This window comes from Sciurus carolinensis, chromosome 13, assembly GCF_902686445.1.
Source record: "Sciurus carolinensis chromosome 13, mSciCar1.2, whole genome shotgun sequence".
Taxonomy (NCBI): Eukaryota; Metazoa; Chordata; class Mammalia; order Rodentia; family Sciuridae; genus Sciurus; species Sciurus carolinensis.
Genome location: NC_062225.1, coordinates 17,874,097 through 17,891,202, shown reverse-complemented (window position 1 = coordinate 17,891,202; position 17,106 = coordinate 17,874,097). Strand labels below are relative to the sequence as shown.

Genomic DNA, 17,106 nt, shown 5'->3' with positions numbered 1-17,106 from the left:
TGCTCCTAGATTTTACTGTCACTCTAATGTCATTCTTGATTGCACCAGTAGTTTAGGAAAGCTTGGCCCGGGCCCCAGAGAGCGTCCATCTGCCATTGTCCTTTCGCATTTATCCCTCGCTTCCTGAGCCGCCCTGTTAGGTTCTCAGAGCACTGATTCTTAAACTTTGCTCTACATTAGAATTACTTGGGGAACTTTGAAAAATCCAGAAATTCACACTGCGTCCCAAACCATTAAATAAGGTACCAATTAAAAGAACAACAACCCCGCCACCCCCTAGGTGCTTCCAGAGTGCAGTCAAGTTTGAGAATTCAGTGGCTTAGTTGGCAAAATGTAAAATCCTCCAGTGCAGTTACTTTCTGAGTAGACTGACTTGTGTGATCACTAACTCCTTCAGCTGCAGATCATCCAGTGCAGAGGTGTCACTTCTATGGGTCTGACTTCCTGTTCTGGTCAGTAGCGAGGTCTTGTGGCATAGAACATTATGGCAGCCATTTTTTTCCTGCTAACTATGAAACATTTTAAAATTCACAAAGATAGAACATCTGATGTCCCATGCTGGTACCCCATTCATCACTGAGCTCAGCTGCCATTCATGTCTTCACCCTTCCCCATACACTTTTGTCGCGCAGAGGGGACAAGTTTGTTTTGGTTTTGGTACCAGGGATGGGCCCAGGCATTTAACCAGTGAGCCACATCTCCAGCTTTTTTTTTAATTTTGAGACAGGGTCTTGCTAAGTTGCTTAGGGCCTCAGCCTCACAAGCCACTGGGCTTACAGGTATGTGCCACAGCACTTGGCTGAGGGGGCACGTTTTAAAGCAAAGTCCAGATATATCATTTCATCCACAAGTACTTCAATATATATCACTAAGAGATTAGGACTTAAAAAAATAACCGCCATACGTCCCATTATCACGTCTATCAAAATAGTAATTTCTTACTCTCGTCTAATACCAAGTCCATTTTCATTTTTTTCCAGTCTCAGAAATGGCTTTTTTGGCTGGGGATATAGCTCAGTTGGTAGAGTGCTTGCCTAGCATGCACAAGGCCCTGGGTTCAATCCCCAGAACCACCAAAAAATAAGTAAATGGCTCTTTGGATTTGTCTCATTTCTTTCAATTAGGTCTCAAACAAGTATAATTTATTTTTAAGAATTTAACCTCAGGGTAATTAAACTGTCATTGTGTACACACACAGAGGCAGTGATGCTTGTGCACTTCTGAAAAGAGGTGGCAGTGGCCTTGGGGTGACTGGTGTTTACAGAATTGTCTCTCTCCTCATCTTCCTTAGCACTTCTGGTGAGACCTTGACGTGTTACAGAGGAGATGCTAATTGAGACCCCAGCTATAGCCTCTTCTGTGCTTTGCTTCTGCCTGAAGGCATGTTCCCTTTGGTAAACTTAGAATAGAACCTTCAGGATGCTTGTGGAGAGAGGGTATGAGTCAGCTCCACGGAGAGCTTAGAATTTCCTGCTTCTTTACTGGAGGCTGTGGCAGAGAAGCGCTGGCACTGCCTTTTGGACTCCACTAAGAGGACCCACTTTGACAGTTTCCTGGGACTTGGGCTTTGATGGAGGGGCTGGCCAACACCGGCCCTGTCTTGCTTCCCTACTGGTGTAGCTGGATCTGTATGGACTTAACTCTAGCTAAGCCTCTGGGCACATAGGGCCCCAGCCTCCCGAGCCGCTGGCATTACAGGCATACAGCACTATGCCCCGCTGTTAGAATTTCTTCAAAGAACAGATTCCTGGCTGGCCCCAGGTTGAATGGGTGGCGAGCTTTTGATAGGGGGTAGGGAGCGGCATGAGGGGGGCAACCTAAATGATTGCACTGACTCCTTCCACAGATGTCGGTTGTCTACTACGTATGCATCATATGGTTTTCTAAAATCAAAAAATTTTAGATTTTTAAATTTTCAGAAAATCAAAATCGATGTCATTTTTCCACAGCCATGTGTACACATGGTGTGTGCACGTGCTTTCTCCTGATTTTGGGTTGATTTACAGTTGCAAGGTTTTCTTTCTTTCTGTATCGCAGTCAGGTGGTTACAGAGCAATAAACAGACATCTTAATATATAAAGGTAACTAATATATAAGGTTATTCATGACAGAATTGTTAAGCAAAAAGTTTGGAGAAACCTAAATGCTCATTAGTAATAGACTGGTTAAATGAATCATGGGGCTAGGGTTCAATCTCCAGCACCTAAATAAATAAGTTTTCTCCTGAGTGGTAGCAAAATCCACTATATCCTTATAGTGGAATGCTGTGTGGATGTAAAAAGAAAATGAATTTGTTCTCTATATCGTAATAGAGAAAGACCACAGAGGTAAAAAATAAAACCAGATCCAGAGCCTGTGAATAATACGCTATTTGTGGGGAGGGAGGAATAATATTTGTATTTGCATATATCCTGGAAGGATACACGAAAAACTTTTAAAAGATGGCTACTATCAGATTGTTGGTGGGAGAAATAATGACCCAGATGGGATGTGGTGGGAGAATACCTTTTTATATTTTTATTTATGAATCGAATGTATGTATTGCCTATTCAGAACACTTAACTAAAAAAGAATTCATATGTACTTACATTGTGTGGACAAATTGATGGCTTCATTATGCCCCAGTCTGTTTTATAAACTTCTGACCACCACTTATTTGCACTTCAACATCCCAGAATCTGCTCTGAAGTGGCCCAAGCGGGGCTGTGACCAGCCCAGGAAGGTGAGTCCTCTTCTTCCCATGATGCCTTGCTCAGCAGCAGATTATAAATATTTGGTTCTGTCCTGAAGCTCATGGACTTTTCCCCTTCCTCACCCTGAAATGTAAACTAAACTGGCAGCATCTAAAGTTTAACTGTAGGGACAGGGAAGGCATCCTGTATCTCCAGTGCAGTCAGCTGCCCTATTCCTGGGGCAGGAGGGGTGGGGCTGGTGTGGCTGCAGCTCCCACCCCAGCCCCTCTGCTGCCTCTTGCTTGTGTGTTGGCATCCCAGGCACCATACTGTCTACGTGTTTGTGTTTGTTTCCAACTTCTCCTGAGTGGTAGCAAAATCCCTTTGAGCCGAACTGGTCCCACCCTGGTAGTTTAGGAATGTTCCAATGTTAAGACTTGCTCTTCACACTGGGCACATTCTTAGCATCAGGCACAATTCCTCCAGGGCTCACAGGAAACAAACAAATGAAATCCATGGAACTCTACGTAAGGGGCAGAGAGGATCTTTGGAGAGGCTTGAAACAAAGGACATGTGGGAGTGAGCCTTGTATAAAAGTGCTTTTAAAGATGAAATTCAGGGGTCCTCAGAATCTGTTCTTGGCTCTGCCACAAATGCACCTCTGTTGTATCCCAATTGGTGCTTTACTGTTCGGTTTTTAGTGTATAAGTAGGTGAAGGTCACGTTCATTATCCATTCTCCCTCCTGTTCCCTCTAAGCATCTAATACTTAATTTAATGAAATGGGAGAGCTGTGATTTTAAATGGCAGCTAAATGAAACCCTCCTTCCTCTGCCCCTTCCTGAGTGCACTGAGGTACCTGTGTGACCAGGGACATGCTCTCTCTTCACTGTACACAGTGAAAAGTGCATGGGTCACAGCTACCCTCGAATGTTCTGTGGGACACCGGCATGCAGCCCTTGCACCCCTCCAGTGTCAGGAAGGGTCAGTATTTCTGTGTTGGGGCGCAGATGAAGTAGTTGGCTAGCACTTAGAGACCACGTTGGAAGGTGAGTACGTATGGCATCCGTAAGCACTCAAGTCAGTCATCAGCGATGGCAAGGCATAGTACTCAGGAAAGCATGTGGACTGGGGATCCCCAAGTCTCAGCCAACTCAAGGCTGTCTGTTCCTTCAGAGGAAGGGCCTCGACTCTCTAAGATCAGCAGGCTCTTCCTTCTGTCCTCTTGCTGAGTGTGTGCTGAATTTGGAAGGTTAACAGTGTGCATCCAAGACTCCCTGATAAGGCCGCAAGAGCAAGCCCTCTTGATGTGGTACTTTGGACACCCTCCTTCTGGCTTTAGTATGACACTCTTGGGGTCTCCTGAGAGGAGTAGATACGTGAAGCAAGGATGCTGTCTGAACACGTCTTCCCTATGCAGAATTCAAGTGAGGCATAGAGAGAAGGTTGGGGCAGACCTTAAGCTTTCTCAGATGGTTTCCAGCCCTCCGAACAGTGAGCCTAACTTAGGTTCAGTGGCTTTTTTTTTTTTTTTTTTTTTCTTTCTTTCTTTCTTTTTTAAAGTTTCTGATAGAACCAAATGTTTATGGCAAAGCCAAAAAGAACTTTCAAGGTATTGAGCAATTTTGGCTGCCCTTCTGAGAGATTTACTTAACCTGGCACTGAGAATTCTAGTCAGGGTAAATATTCCAGATATGGGCATCTGCTTTTCTTGTTCTAGATTCATCTTTAATTGATTTCTTTTCAGAAACCAAAAAGTAACATGTGACAGAATTTAGAAATTCAGGCCACACAGAAATTTTGGTCTCTGTAAAATTATAGTTCTGGCCCCTACAACTAGTTTTCTCATCTGTCAAGTGTGGTTTGCCCAAGAATTAGCTGTCTCTAAGGACCATTGTAGAATTGTAGGCTGCTCTTCCAGTTGTTTAATTATTATCTCAGGTCCACAATGTAAAACCCACTAATAAATAGAAAAAAAAAATAGGGGAATATTATTTCGATCACTTTTACATGAGATTCAGATAGTGGTGAAGAGCACTTTAAATTAGCAAAATACCTGTAATACTCTTAAATTCTACTGCCTAGATATTCAGGGAAATGATTTTCTTTACATTTCCTACAATGAATTTACTGCTTTTTGTAATGAAGTGGGGGGAAATATAAAAGTTAGCTACCATCTATCTGTCATTTCCTTCCCTAGCATAATCTTCCTCTCCACCCCCTATTTCAGGCACTAAAGGATAAACCGCGCTTGTCTGTTGAATGAATGAAAGAAACCCAGTTTTTCAAGGGCTTACCATATGGTTATAGCATGTTTTATAGCAGATGCCAAGCTACAAAAGTAAAAAAGAAAAAGAAAAAACCTCAAGAATCTCGAGTCCAGCAAACATGACAGGCAAGTCTTAACAAGATGCTGTACTTACAGAACCAGTTGTCACGAAATCAGAAGAGAGTGTGCTAGGCTCCATCACCTTGTCTTGAGTCTTTGGAATAAAATTCTTGTGTGATTCTAAGATTTGGTACTAGTACATGATATAACTGTGGCTAACGTTGACTCCACAGCTTTTCCTTTGTTCATTCTTTCCTTCGGGCACTGGGGATTGAACTGGGTGCTCTCCCACTCTGCCTCTGAGCTACATCTCCACATTTCTTCTTTTGTTTTATTTTTAGGTATAGGAGCTTGAACCCTGGGCCTTACACATGCTAGGCAAATGCTCTACCACTGAGCTACATCCGCAGCCCTTTTTATTTTTATTTTGAGTCAGAGTCTTGCTGAATTGCCCATTCTGGCCTTGAATTTGAGATCCTCCTGCTTCAGCATCCCTAGACACTAGCCTTGCAGGCATTTGCTACTTTCGTTGATTAGTGTCTTGTATAAGGAAAAGCCACTTCTAGCTTTGGGAGGAGATTGACATGTTTTTATATATATATAGGCATTTATGTATGTATGTATGTATGTATGTATGTATGTATGTATTTATTTTTGGTACCAGGGATCTCCTCCCAAGCTGCTAGGATTACAGGCATGTGCCACCATGCCCATTGTCCTAGACCCGTGAGTTAGTTTAGTCAGATCTCTAAGATCCCAGGGTCAGGACGTAGTTTTCCTCCCGACCCCCTGACAAACAGTGCCCAGCTTTCTTCCACTCCTCTCCTCTTTGACAACTTGTATTATTTAGATGCTATCAGTCCATTCCTTATAAAATTTCAGAGCTTCATGAACTGGACTAGTTTAAACCATTTTGGGAAATCGAGGCGCAAGGAAGGAGGGACTCTGCCCAAGGTCACATAACTAGCTGCAAAGTCAAGTTAAAGCTATGCCCTCCAGGTAGATTGAAGTTGCAGACTTTCTAATACCATGATTTGGCTGCTATTTACACAGGTAAATGATTAAAGAGTATTGTGGAGAGTTCTCTGAAGAGATTTCCATTTCTAGCTGCATATCTGCCTAGCGATCTGACAGACAAAGATAGCTTCCACACAGAAGGCTTGCTTAGCTCGGCAGCTAACCTGGCATTGGAAGAGTTTTTTGGAGTGAGAGCTGTAGACTGTTCTTGGAACATGCAGCCCTGGAGCAGCTTCAGGTGTGATTGGGGCGCAGAGGTAATGAAACAACAGAGTAGGCTGAACAGGCTGATGGCAAGTGTGGGTCTTGCACCTCAAGTCTGTGCCGTGATCCTCAGGTATAAGCTACCTAAGGAGTAAGTCATCTGCCTGGAGTGGATTTCTAGTGCTGACTTCATTGTTCAGCCTGGCGGGTGCTAAGTACATTGCATATTCACCCCTTAGGCACCCCTCTGTCCCTTTTCCAGGTCTTGAGCCAGCCCCATCCCTTGAACTTAAAATTTCACCTCTAGATCTGGGTTTTGACTTCTCCCTGCAGCCCGGGTCTCTGGAGAAGCTAGGTTTTGCCCGGTTGGTCCTCAGCACTCCTCCAGGCTTGAAGAGAAGATGGTCTTCTCATAGACCCCTGGCCTCCAGCTCAGCTAGAAAGCCAGCGCCTGAGCACTAACTTTTCCCTTCTCCTTGCTCACGAAGCCCTTGGCTCCTCCCGTAATTTCCCAGAGTGACTTTACCATATTTCTAGTATGTTTCGTTTCTGTCTCCCTGCCCTGGCTGTGTAACATCCTGTGCCAAAGAAACTTAAAGACTAGCTAGACGAAATCTGCCGCTAGTTTTGCCCCCTATTTTTCCTCCACATAGGCCAGGAACAAAATTTGTGGGTATGATGATAGAACCATACAAAGCACCCCACACAGAGTGGGCCTGTGGATGTGAGTTCCCTTTGCCTTTTCCTGAGGAAACCTGGGCTGAATCCCCGGTCCTAGCTCTGGAAGATCTTCCCATCCTAGGGTCATGCGTTTTTTTCATCTGTTTAGCATAATATCTTACATGCATTTCATCAGCGCAGGTCTTCTAGCTCTTGCCAAGCAGAACATCTCCAAATTAACCACGAATTTTGGAGACAGCCTTCTTTTGCCTCTCCTGCCAGCCGATTAGACTTTAAGAAACGTGGCCACTCTAGCTTACTGTCTCCGAAATCCTGCTCTCAGTAGGTAACACCAGAGGTCTGCCTCCTGCTCCCTTCCTTGGCCAGCCCTCATCATTGCTTGGTATTTAACAAAGGCATTTCTTCAGTGTATTCCCTTCTTAAAGGGGTTTATGTTTCCCAGTAAGGCAAAAGAGTGACCACCAGGAAGACCCGTGTGTATCTAAGCACACCCCAGATTTCATCTCTGCCTGAACAGCTGGCCAAGGCTCCCCCACCCACGAGATCATAACTGAGAGCAGTTAGAATGGTTTCTTTTGTTCATATCTCCCCTCCTAGAGATTAGCCCCAGGAGTCCCTTCACCTGCGTTATCCATTAATGCTGTGCATTCATTTTCCCCAAATAAACAAGTTTTCCTGCCAAAGAAAATACGCATCACGATTGGATGCAGGGATGTGTCCTGGGACTGCTCTTGAGACGTGCCTTTCATGTTTCTGGATTGGCCCTCCGTCTCCTCACTGGCCCTCGCTGCAGCCCTGATTTCCCAAGGCCCTCTGCTGCTTTGCTGCTCCTGCATGTGGCCATCCAGCCCCCTTGAAGGCATCCTTCATGTCTGTTTGCTCAGGTTCCTGAATGCCTCTTTCAGATCATCTTTCTCCTCTTGCTTCAAGCTCTGGGGACACATGTGGTTTCTACATAATGCACAGATGTGACTCGGGGGAGGGGAGGCCTGGCCGTGGACTCACATACTACAGCTGGTGTACTAAACTCTGAAGTGGGAGGGGTCCTCTTTGGGTAGGTCAGGAGAGAGGGGATGCAGAAAGACCAGCAGGCAACCTCAGGCTCTGCAGCTTTCCCCACCCGCCTGAGACTGAGAGCTTGGGTTTTGCATTGTAAGAAAAGCAGCTGGTGTGGTCCCGATCATCATAAATAACACTTAGATATCGGCTTGTAAATTGGAACCTGAAGCAAAATAAAGGACCAGTGACTTAAACTTCTATGGAGAAAAGATCTATAGAAGGTCTTCATCCTCCCAAGTGTTGATCACCAGGGTCAACAGACGTTCTGTGAAGGTCCAGAGAGTAAAGCTTAAGCTTTGGGGACCATATGGTTTCTGTCACAGCTGCTTAAGTCTGTCTTTGTAGCTCTCATAGACAGTATGTAAACAGATGAGTGTGGTGTCTGACCACAGTTTGCCCACCCCTGAGAGTCTAAATTCATAATGCCTACAAACATCCTCATCACTGTTTGCATAAATTGAAGAGCTTTCTGCATGTGGCTAGGCTCTATGCTAAGTGATCACATTTATCCCATTCAAAACAATTGGGAGGTTATAGTGGTATACCCATTTTACAGATAAGGAACCAGAGGCTCAGAGGAGTTAAATAATGTATGTAAAGACAGACATGGTGGCACACACTTACAATCCCAGTTATTCAGGAGGCCAAGGCAGGAGGATTGCAAGTTAAGGCCAGCCTTAGCAACTTAATGAGACCCTGTCTCAAGATAAATGAAAATTGCTGGGGGTGCAGCTCAGTGGCAGAGCATTTGTCTGTCATGTGTGAGGCCCTTGTTCAGTACCACAAACAATAATAACATGTAAATAAAAGCCAGACTGGGTTTTGAACGGACAGCTCCAGGCGCATGTACTTTTCCATCATCCACAGTACTGATACCATGTTTGTTCCCCACTGTCACCGCCATACTGAGGTTTGAACCCAGGGCCTCACACATGCTTGGCAAGTGCTCTGCCACTGAGCAACACCCCTGCTTCTGGATCTTGACATCAGTCAGTTTTTAATTTTTTTTTATTTTTATTTTTGGTATTTGGGGCACTTATCCCCTGAGCCACATCCCCAGCCCTTTTTTGTGTTTTATTTAGAGAGAGGGCCTCACTAAGTTGCTGAGGCTGACTTTGAACTTGGAATCCTCCTGCCTTAGCCTCCCGAGCCGCTAGGATTACAGGTGTGCACCTCCTTGCCCAGCGATATCAGTGTTGGATCTTTAATAACAACAGTAAAATACAGATAATTGCTGAAAACCCTAACAAATTAATTCATAACAATTCTTTTTTTTTTAAAAAATAGTTATTAAAAAGATGAAATTAGAAACCATGTTCTTCATACAGAACCAGGTGGTTTTGCTTCTTACCTCCCAAGGATGCGTGCTAGGGGATGAGTAATGTGAAGGCCTAGGGAACTCAGGCAAAAAGTACCCCAGCTGGTTTCCAGAATCCCAGACCCAGCGGTCTGAAAGTGATGAGGTGGAGCCAGTTCCTGCTCCTGCTCCTTGGGACGGCCTCCCCAGGGTCAGCCGCTTACCAGGAACGCCCACACTGGCCTGAGCTGCCAGCCCATCATCATGAACACAGGCTCAGGCTGCCACTGCTGGCGGCATAGTCCACTCCAGCATGAGGCTGGATGATCGCAAAGTCCAGTTGTTTTCTGACTCGTGGTCATTAACTTGCAGTCAGCCATCCAATAGGTATGTTCCTGAAAGATGGCAGCACCAATCATGGATGTCTTTTATTGTTGAAAGAAAAATTAAAACTTAAAAGAGTAAAATCATTTAAAATGTCCCAGACCCCATCCCCTCCAGCCATGTTTCCCAAAAAGCGCTTTGTTCAGGCTCGTCAGGTGTGGGGAAGGGGGATGGAGGCAGGGGTCTGCAGTCAGAAACACATTGGGAAATGCAAGGCCAGACAAACTTAAAACAGCATTCCCAAAGATATAGTCCATTGTTTTCTGAAAATATGTTTGGTTTGTATTTTATGTGGAGCTCCCTATAAGGTCAGTTGCAAGGAACACCCTTTGAGAAACCTGAGCCCAGAGGCAGTTCCAAGAATTAACATTTTCGTGAGTTACTTTATAGTCCAAGGCTTTCCAAATGGGTGACCACATCAATAATAGGTACTATGGTGGTTATTAAATTCATAATTTTTTAAGCAGGGGTCTTGTATTTTCGTTCTTATGTTTGTATATTTAGCCTTACTTTGAAATATTTCATACTTGAGAAGTTACAAGAGTAGTATGAAGAACTCCTCCATGGAATTTCCTGTATGTTAACATTTTACTGTATTTGCCTTATTCACAGTCTTTGTGTCTGTGTGTACACACATTATTATTGCTGGTATTTTTGTATTTTGATGAAATCCAAATCATAAAATTCCTTTTTTCTCCCCAATTTACTAGGTGTTGCACAACTGAACCATATTCCTAGCCCTTTTTCTTTTGAGACTGGCCCTTGCTAAGTTGCTGAGGCTGGCCTCAAATTTAAATCCTCCTGCCTCAGCCTCCCAAGTCACTGGGGTTACAGAACATGCCAGCACAGCCAGCTCAAAAAAATTGTCTGATGAGTTTTTTAGATTTATGTCTTTAAGATTCTGATAGAGACTCTTTATGCTGGAAGTTTGTTAACCCGCCCCCCATTTGTACCTGTCATATTAAGGTATATTATGCATTGCAAGTATGTGAAAGGTCATGAATTCTGAGGGAATGTATTTTTTTGTTTTTTTACAGACTGCATTTTGATTCATTGTGCACAAACGGGGTACAACTTTTTGTTTCTGTGGTTGTACACAACATAGGTTCACACCATTTGTGTAATCATACATGTACATAGGGTAATGGTGTCCATCTCAGTCCCCCATCTGTCATACCCCTGCCCCGTCCCCCCCTCATTTCCCTCTACACCATCCAAAGTTCCTCCATTCTTCTCTTACCTCCACCCCCATTATGCATCATCATCCACTTCTCAGGGAAAACATTCGGCCTTTGGTGTTTTGGGATTGGCTTCTTTCACTTAGCATGATATTCTCCAGTTCCATCCATTTACCTGCAAATGCCATAATTTTGATAAACTTCAGAGCTTGCTGTCCTTAGGAGGAAAGAATTTGTCAAAATCAGAAAGTCTTCGTTTCAGGCTCACGCTCAGTCCTAATCTTTCTGGATTAGTGAGATTGTAATTTGATGAGGTATGAGAATTGTCCCAGCTACTCAAAGACAGTCTGCAGTTGTATTAGACCTGGTCCTTTGGGGTTGGCTGTTGGCTGTGGTGGGCACCTCGCCCTGAAATGGCCTGCTGAGGGACACTGCAGAGGTGCGGAGTGCCAGAGGACCTCTGTGGTGGCTTGTGGTGCTTTCACAGCACATCAGTATGGAGAGCTTTTGAAGTGACATCTGGTCTTGACAGGGGTTTTGTTTAACATACACAGGGATGCTGGTGCTTAGCTCAGTGGTAGAGCTCTTGCCGAGTGTGTGCCAGGCTCTAGGTTCAATCCTCAGTACTGCAAAAAACAAAAAAATGCTCCTTATGTTGAGGACGAGGGTTGTTTGTTTTGTTTCCGTCCATGAACTCAAAGCCTTCTTCCTCCCCCAGCTGGTGTAAGTCCCTGCTCTGAGCACAAAGTGAGTCGAGCAAACACTGCCACCTTACAAAGGGCTTTGTTGGTATAAGGGACTCTGGACTTGACTTACATAACCTCTCATGGAGCATTTCCAAAGCCATAAAAGGAAGCTGGAAATGGTCACCTCTCCTTCATAATGTGAACATTGAGCTCGTGAACAAGGCTGGGGCTTGTGTCCTCAAAGGAAGCATAAGGAAACAATCACCAGGCAGACTTGGGGGGAGGCTTCCAGACGTCTGTTGGGGGGTGATACAGCCCTCACGATGGCCTTAGGACACGGGTATCACCACCCAGCTGGAAGGCCAAGTCAGCGCCCGCTCCCACACCCACAGGTGTCCCCTGGGAACGGGCTCCTCTTCTTCCCCTGTTCACAGACATGGCAGCTTCAGGTGTTTTGTTCAGTACCAGTTAGATTGTAGGGACGGGCAGGGGGGATTTGTTTTTTTAATCTAAAATTTTTGATTTAAAAAATTTTTTAAAAATTTCTATGAAAAGTTTCAAAGGTACTCAAAAGAGAAAAACAGGGCCAGCCTGCGTATACTCACCACACAGGTGCAGCAGCTTTTTCTAATTTTGCCACTTTTTTTTTTTAACTCTTTCCCTTTTTATTTAATTGTTTTGGCTAAAATATTTAAAAGAAATTCCAGATACCATATCATTTCAGCCTTAACATACTTCAAGAGGCCTGTCTAAAAAGGAAACATTTTATAAATACAAGGCTGCCATCCCACCTAACAATCCATCCGGGAACCACAATTTTGGCCTGTAGTTTTTTCTTAGCTCCCGCAACTGGGTAGCCTTACCGCCTAAGAGTCACCAAGGTGCCTGGGCTGGTTCACCTGATGGCTCTGGAGGGGAGGCTCTTGCTCTCGGCTCCGAACAAAATTCTCTGGGCTGGGGGTGGGTGAGCAGCTCTTGCCTGTGGGTCTGCGCAGACCATGATCTCCAGTATTGAGCTGTGCTCTTTGCTTCCTGGGCATTTCAAACTCTCATCAATGATTGATAATCATAACTTACAGGAATTTTTTTAAACACTATTTTAATTGGAAAAAGCATCTGTCAGCTGCCAGGCTTCCAGTTTCCACTTCTGAGAAGCAGGATGTTGAATGTGAGTAATGACACAACAGGCCTGTAAAATGCGGACTAACCCTCGGATGACTCATCCAGTACAATGCAGTATATTTGTCAAGGAGACTGAATCATATATGGGGGAAACCGCTTCTCAAGCAGCCAGCTGGTTCTCAGGTCAGCAAGAGACGGTCCATTTTTATCGGAAGCTTTATAGTAGCAATAATGCTAAGACCCAGCACTTGGCCTCCACGATGTAGAGGAGATGGCATCGCCTGGCAGGTAGGTGCTTACTGTTTACATGAACTTTAATTTCTCCTTCTTCTCTTTTGCTTAACCTTTCTGGTGTTTGCTTTCAACGTTTTTCTAAAAGAAGAAAATCATTCTAATTGTAAAGAACTGAAGTGTGTATATATGTGTGTGTGTGTGTGTATGAGTGTGAGTGCACATGCCTGCCCACGTGCAAGGACAGATAGATAACCACTAATCTGTGGATGGCCGTAGAGTTCTTATTCACTCGTCCCCTTTCTGAAAACAAATGCCTCCTTAGATAATTCAGATAAATCGGTTCTAATCCATCCCTTTTATTGATTCTGAGTCTAAAAGGTGCCCCCTAGGAAACGGCTTGCAGGGGTAATACACCTTTTGGGTGGGTAGCTTAGGGCTTTGAAAAAAATGAATGAGCAGAGGGGGCTGAAGGAGGCGGTCTAATGTTAACTGTTATATTATGTTAGGTTTCTTTTCGGTATCAGTCTGTTTTCTTACCCCCAAGATGCATGGCTTAACACAAGAAAGCTTTATTCCCCTATGACTGAATATGGTTATTTTTTGCAGATCACAATTTGCTCAGACTGAATTCACGCATTAACTTTTCCGAGGTGGGAGAAAGGGTAGTGGGGATTTGGTAGCAATATTTAATTATAGCTTTCACATGATCTAAAGGATCATTCTTCATAATTGGAAGGCCGTGTCTGCCTGTCTGACCTTCTCTCTTTCTTCACTCTCTAAATTTAAACAATGCCTGACTAGTTAAGGCACATATCTTGTTTATTTGAGTATATTAAACATTCCTATGTGTGTTGACAGTCTATTCAGTGTTTTTAAAAAGGTCCTTTTGAGTCCTACTTGTTAGGGACAGATGCTATAGTTAGTTTATAGCCATACTATTTATGCTTTCCGGGGCTGTCTGTTCAGCATGGCTGGGTCAGGACACTGCCCACAAATTTGCCTAAGATCTCACATTGGTGGAGCAGCCCAGACTGTGATGGTAAATCCTGTTATCATCTGAGAGTATTAAGTAGATCTGGAGTAACCAAGCCGGAAAAATAGGCAGTCTTTGTTCCTCTTCCTCTTTCTTGTAAAGCCCATAATAATGACTTGCTTTCCTTGAGGTGTGTGAATTTTAAACTGTTGGTAAATGCATACCATTTAGTGATTCAAATAGCTTCGGAGATTCATATAATTTAGAAAGGACTTTGATGTGTTTCTGTTTATTTAGCTGATTAAGGGGTATGCTTTTTTTAGTGACCAGTTCGTGTTTGGAGAGAAGACCCATCTCCAACTCCAAATTTCATTAATTTTGCATTCTATAAATGAAAGCCACCTGTTATGTTGTAACATGCTAATTATGGTAGAGGACAATAATGAGGAAGAACAGTATTTGAAATATGTGGGGGTTTTGCTAAGAATTTTCCTGCCCACATCTGTAGAGCTTATTTTTATATGCGTATGTGTACACATACATATATAGTACATATTTAATAATAGCACTTGGTGATATTAAAAATACTTCAGATTCAAAGTGAAAGACCTTTTCTGTTCCTTCTTATTAACAATTTTTTTCAAGCTGTGAAAGGAAAGCTACTTAAAAAATGTGAACTTGAACTGAATAAAGCGTATGCTTTGCAATGTTATAGTAAACAGGGTTCTCTCGCAGTTTTGGTGAATACCATGCTCAGCTTGGAGTTTGCCTCATCAAAAGTTTTCTGAAAAATAGTGCAAATTGATTTTGTTTTATCTTGAAGGCAGGAGAACCTGTTTCCTCTGATTTCACTGATATGTTAGCTTCCACCATTATCCCCCCATTGAGGCCTACAGGAGGTTATAGGCAGGGACATGAAAATAGCTTCTTTAAACACTCTTGACTTCCTGGTGTTTTCTGTGACAGTGTCTTGTCTTATTGTGATTTGAGTCATCGACACTGGTTCAGGTCCGTATTCTTCCTAAAGCAGCAGAGACCTCTCCAGCTCTACGTAGGAGGCACCCGGATCACTGAGACTCAGCAGTGTGACCACCACTGGGCTGTTTCTGCTGCCCTTTGGAGGCCCCGTTGCTGTGAGCTGTCAGTCCAAGTGACCACATGGTTTTTAGATCCTTCTTTGCCTTTTGAAGGAAAGAGAATGCAGGGGCATGTCTGGTATGGAAGGTCTCATGTCATTCAGGTCGGAAGCAATACTGGGCGAGCCTCTGCTTATGTTCAGAGCCTCGTGCTGGATGGTGTTATATCAATAAGTACTTGAGATCCAGGCCCAGTCCTGTCCTTGCTTCAGTGCCTGCCTCGTTGAGATTTATCATTATCCGTAACAGTCCCAGTATTTTCTTTTATTCATAAATTTACTGGAACCTGCGATCCAGAGCCACTAGTTGCCACGTCTGTAAGAAACTTTGAGCTCTTCCCTTTTTGATGCTTCAGAAACTAATTCATCTCGGATAGAAATCAAGAAAAAACTGTCCTGCTCAAAAGTCAGTTTGATAGTTTTGGTGACCATGTTTTCCGAGCCAAGCAGAGTGACTTAATCTTAAGACAAAAGCTTCCGTTTCTCCATTTCTTATGGTGGATGTCAGGGAGAGCATTTAAATCCTCAAAGATTAGTGTCCAAAGTATTTCAGTGGAACAGACTATTTTTTCCAGTCTTTGCTGGTGTGAAGACCCCTCCCCTTTTGAGCCTGTATTAAAATTGTATTCTAATGACTCGAAGCCTTTATGAATTCAGTGACCATTTCATAAAAACAGACTTATTTAAAATAACTGTAGATTACCTATCAACATTTAAAAATACTCATTTTCATTTAGAGAGACCCTTTTATAGAATCTGCAGTCTGTTGCCGTTCAGATGTATGATTTATGACTGTTCGGCCATGACTAGCTCCCATGGGAGGGCTCAGCCTGTCTGTTGCTACCATTCCGCTGTCACATTTGTCCTCCCACATCTGGAGTTATGTGCATTCTGTCTGCAGAGTAGGTGGGATTCATAACCCTTGTAGGTAAATCTTGTATCATTATCTGGAAATAGCCACCCTCTTCTCTAGCTCAGAAAAGCCAGAGGCAAGCATAGCACAGACTTCTTAGGACATAAACCTAACTCTTAAGAACAAACAGGACACAAGACCACTCTTGTCAAACCAGTGTAGGCTGGTTTGCTGACAGCTTTTTGTATTGATTGTGCCCAGATTGTCAGGGCAGGTTGGGGGTGTTATGGAGACCATCCCCGTTCCTAGTTGGGTTCCCAGTCATTAGTGTTTCTTCGTGACTAATGATCACCATAGAGAAAGCAAATGCTTCAGAACCAAGCTGACACTTCAACCCTCTTGGAAAGAGTTTTGGCTTGGGTTAAGAGTGGTACCTTCCTGCTGCACTTGGATAGCAGGGCAGGGGTCAGCTACGTCATCTTCAGATGTTGAATGTGCAAGGAAGCACAGGAAGGGACTGCTTCTTTCCCAATCTCAACCCAAGAGATGACTTTTTGTTAATTCATGGGATTGTAGAGATTTTTCAGATTGGGCATGTCCCAGTGGGGTTTGGTGTTTTTTGTGGTTTGCTGTTAAATACATGTTCCTTATCCCTATCTAGCAGAGGAGCTGAGTTGCCTGCCATTGATCCAGCCCCATGGGTCCCACTCTTTTGACTGGACCTCTTGAATTCCATTAAATGGAGCACAGACAGCATGTGTCATAGAGGCTGCTTGGGAAGGGTGAAGAGCAAAATTAGTGTCTGTGGGTGGGCATGTGTTCTCATCACATCGCCAGAGAACGGCAGTGTGCAAAATCTGGCAGGAACTTGTTCCAAAGAAATAGAAAACAGCCCCTTTTTTCTACTTTGAGTAATATTAAAAAACATCAGTAACCCCCATGTAGAAGAAATGGAATTGTTAGAAAGCCCTTGTGATTGTATGAATGTGTTTAATAATTTTTAAAATTGAGGTTAGAATAGGAGAAATAAAAAGGAACTAATCATAAAAAATGTTCTGGGGGATTCTGTCACTTGTATTGTAAACTTAGTATTCTATAAGAATATTATTGTCTAAGGCTTAGAGGGATTTGTTAGTGCTAACAATTAGGGGGAAAACTATTCTGTTTAGCTCTTTTCTGTTCTCTGAAATGATTTTATAAGAAACACCATTTTTTTTCTCAGTAAAATCAATACCAAAGGGAACGTTTGTGTTTTTCATGTATGTGAATTGCCTTGTACACCA

General features: G+C 43.5%; 1 protein-coding gene and 1 non-coding gene across 2 annotated transcripts in view; both read left to right on the top strand.

Moving 5' to 3' along the window:
- Positions 1–17,106, top strand: part of Spred2 (sprouty related EVH1 domain containing 2) — a 124,567-nt gene that overhangs the window by 57,755 nt on the left and 49,706 nt on the right. The window lies entirely within an intron of this gene.
- Trnaa-agc (transfer RNA alanine (anticodon AGC)) lies at positions 1,004–1,076 on the top strand. Its single transcript has one exon. It is a non-coding gene; the product is annotated as a tRNA-Ala (tRNA).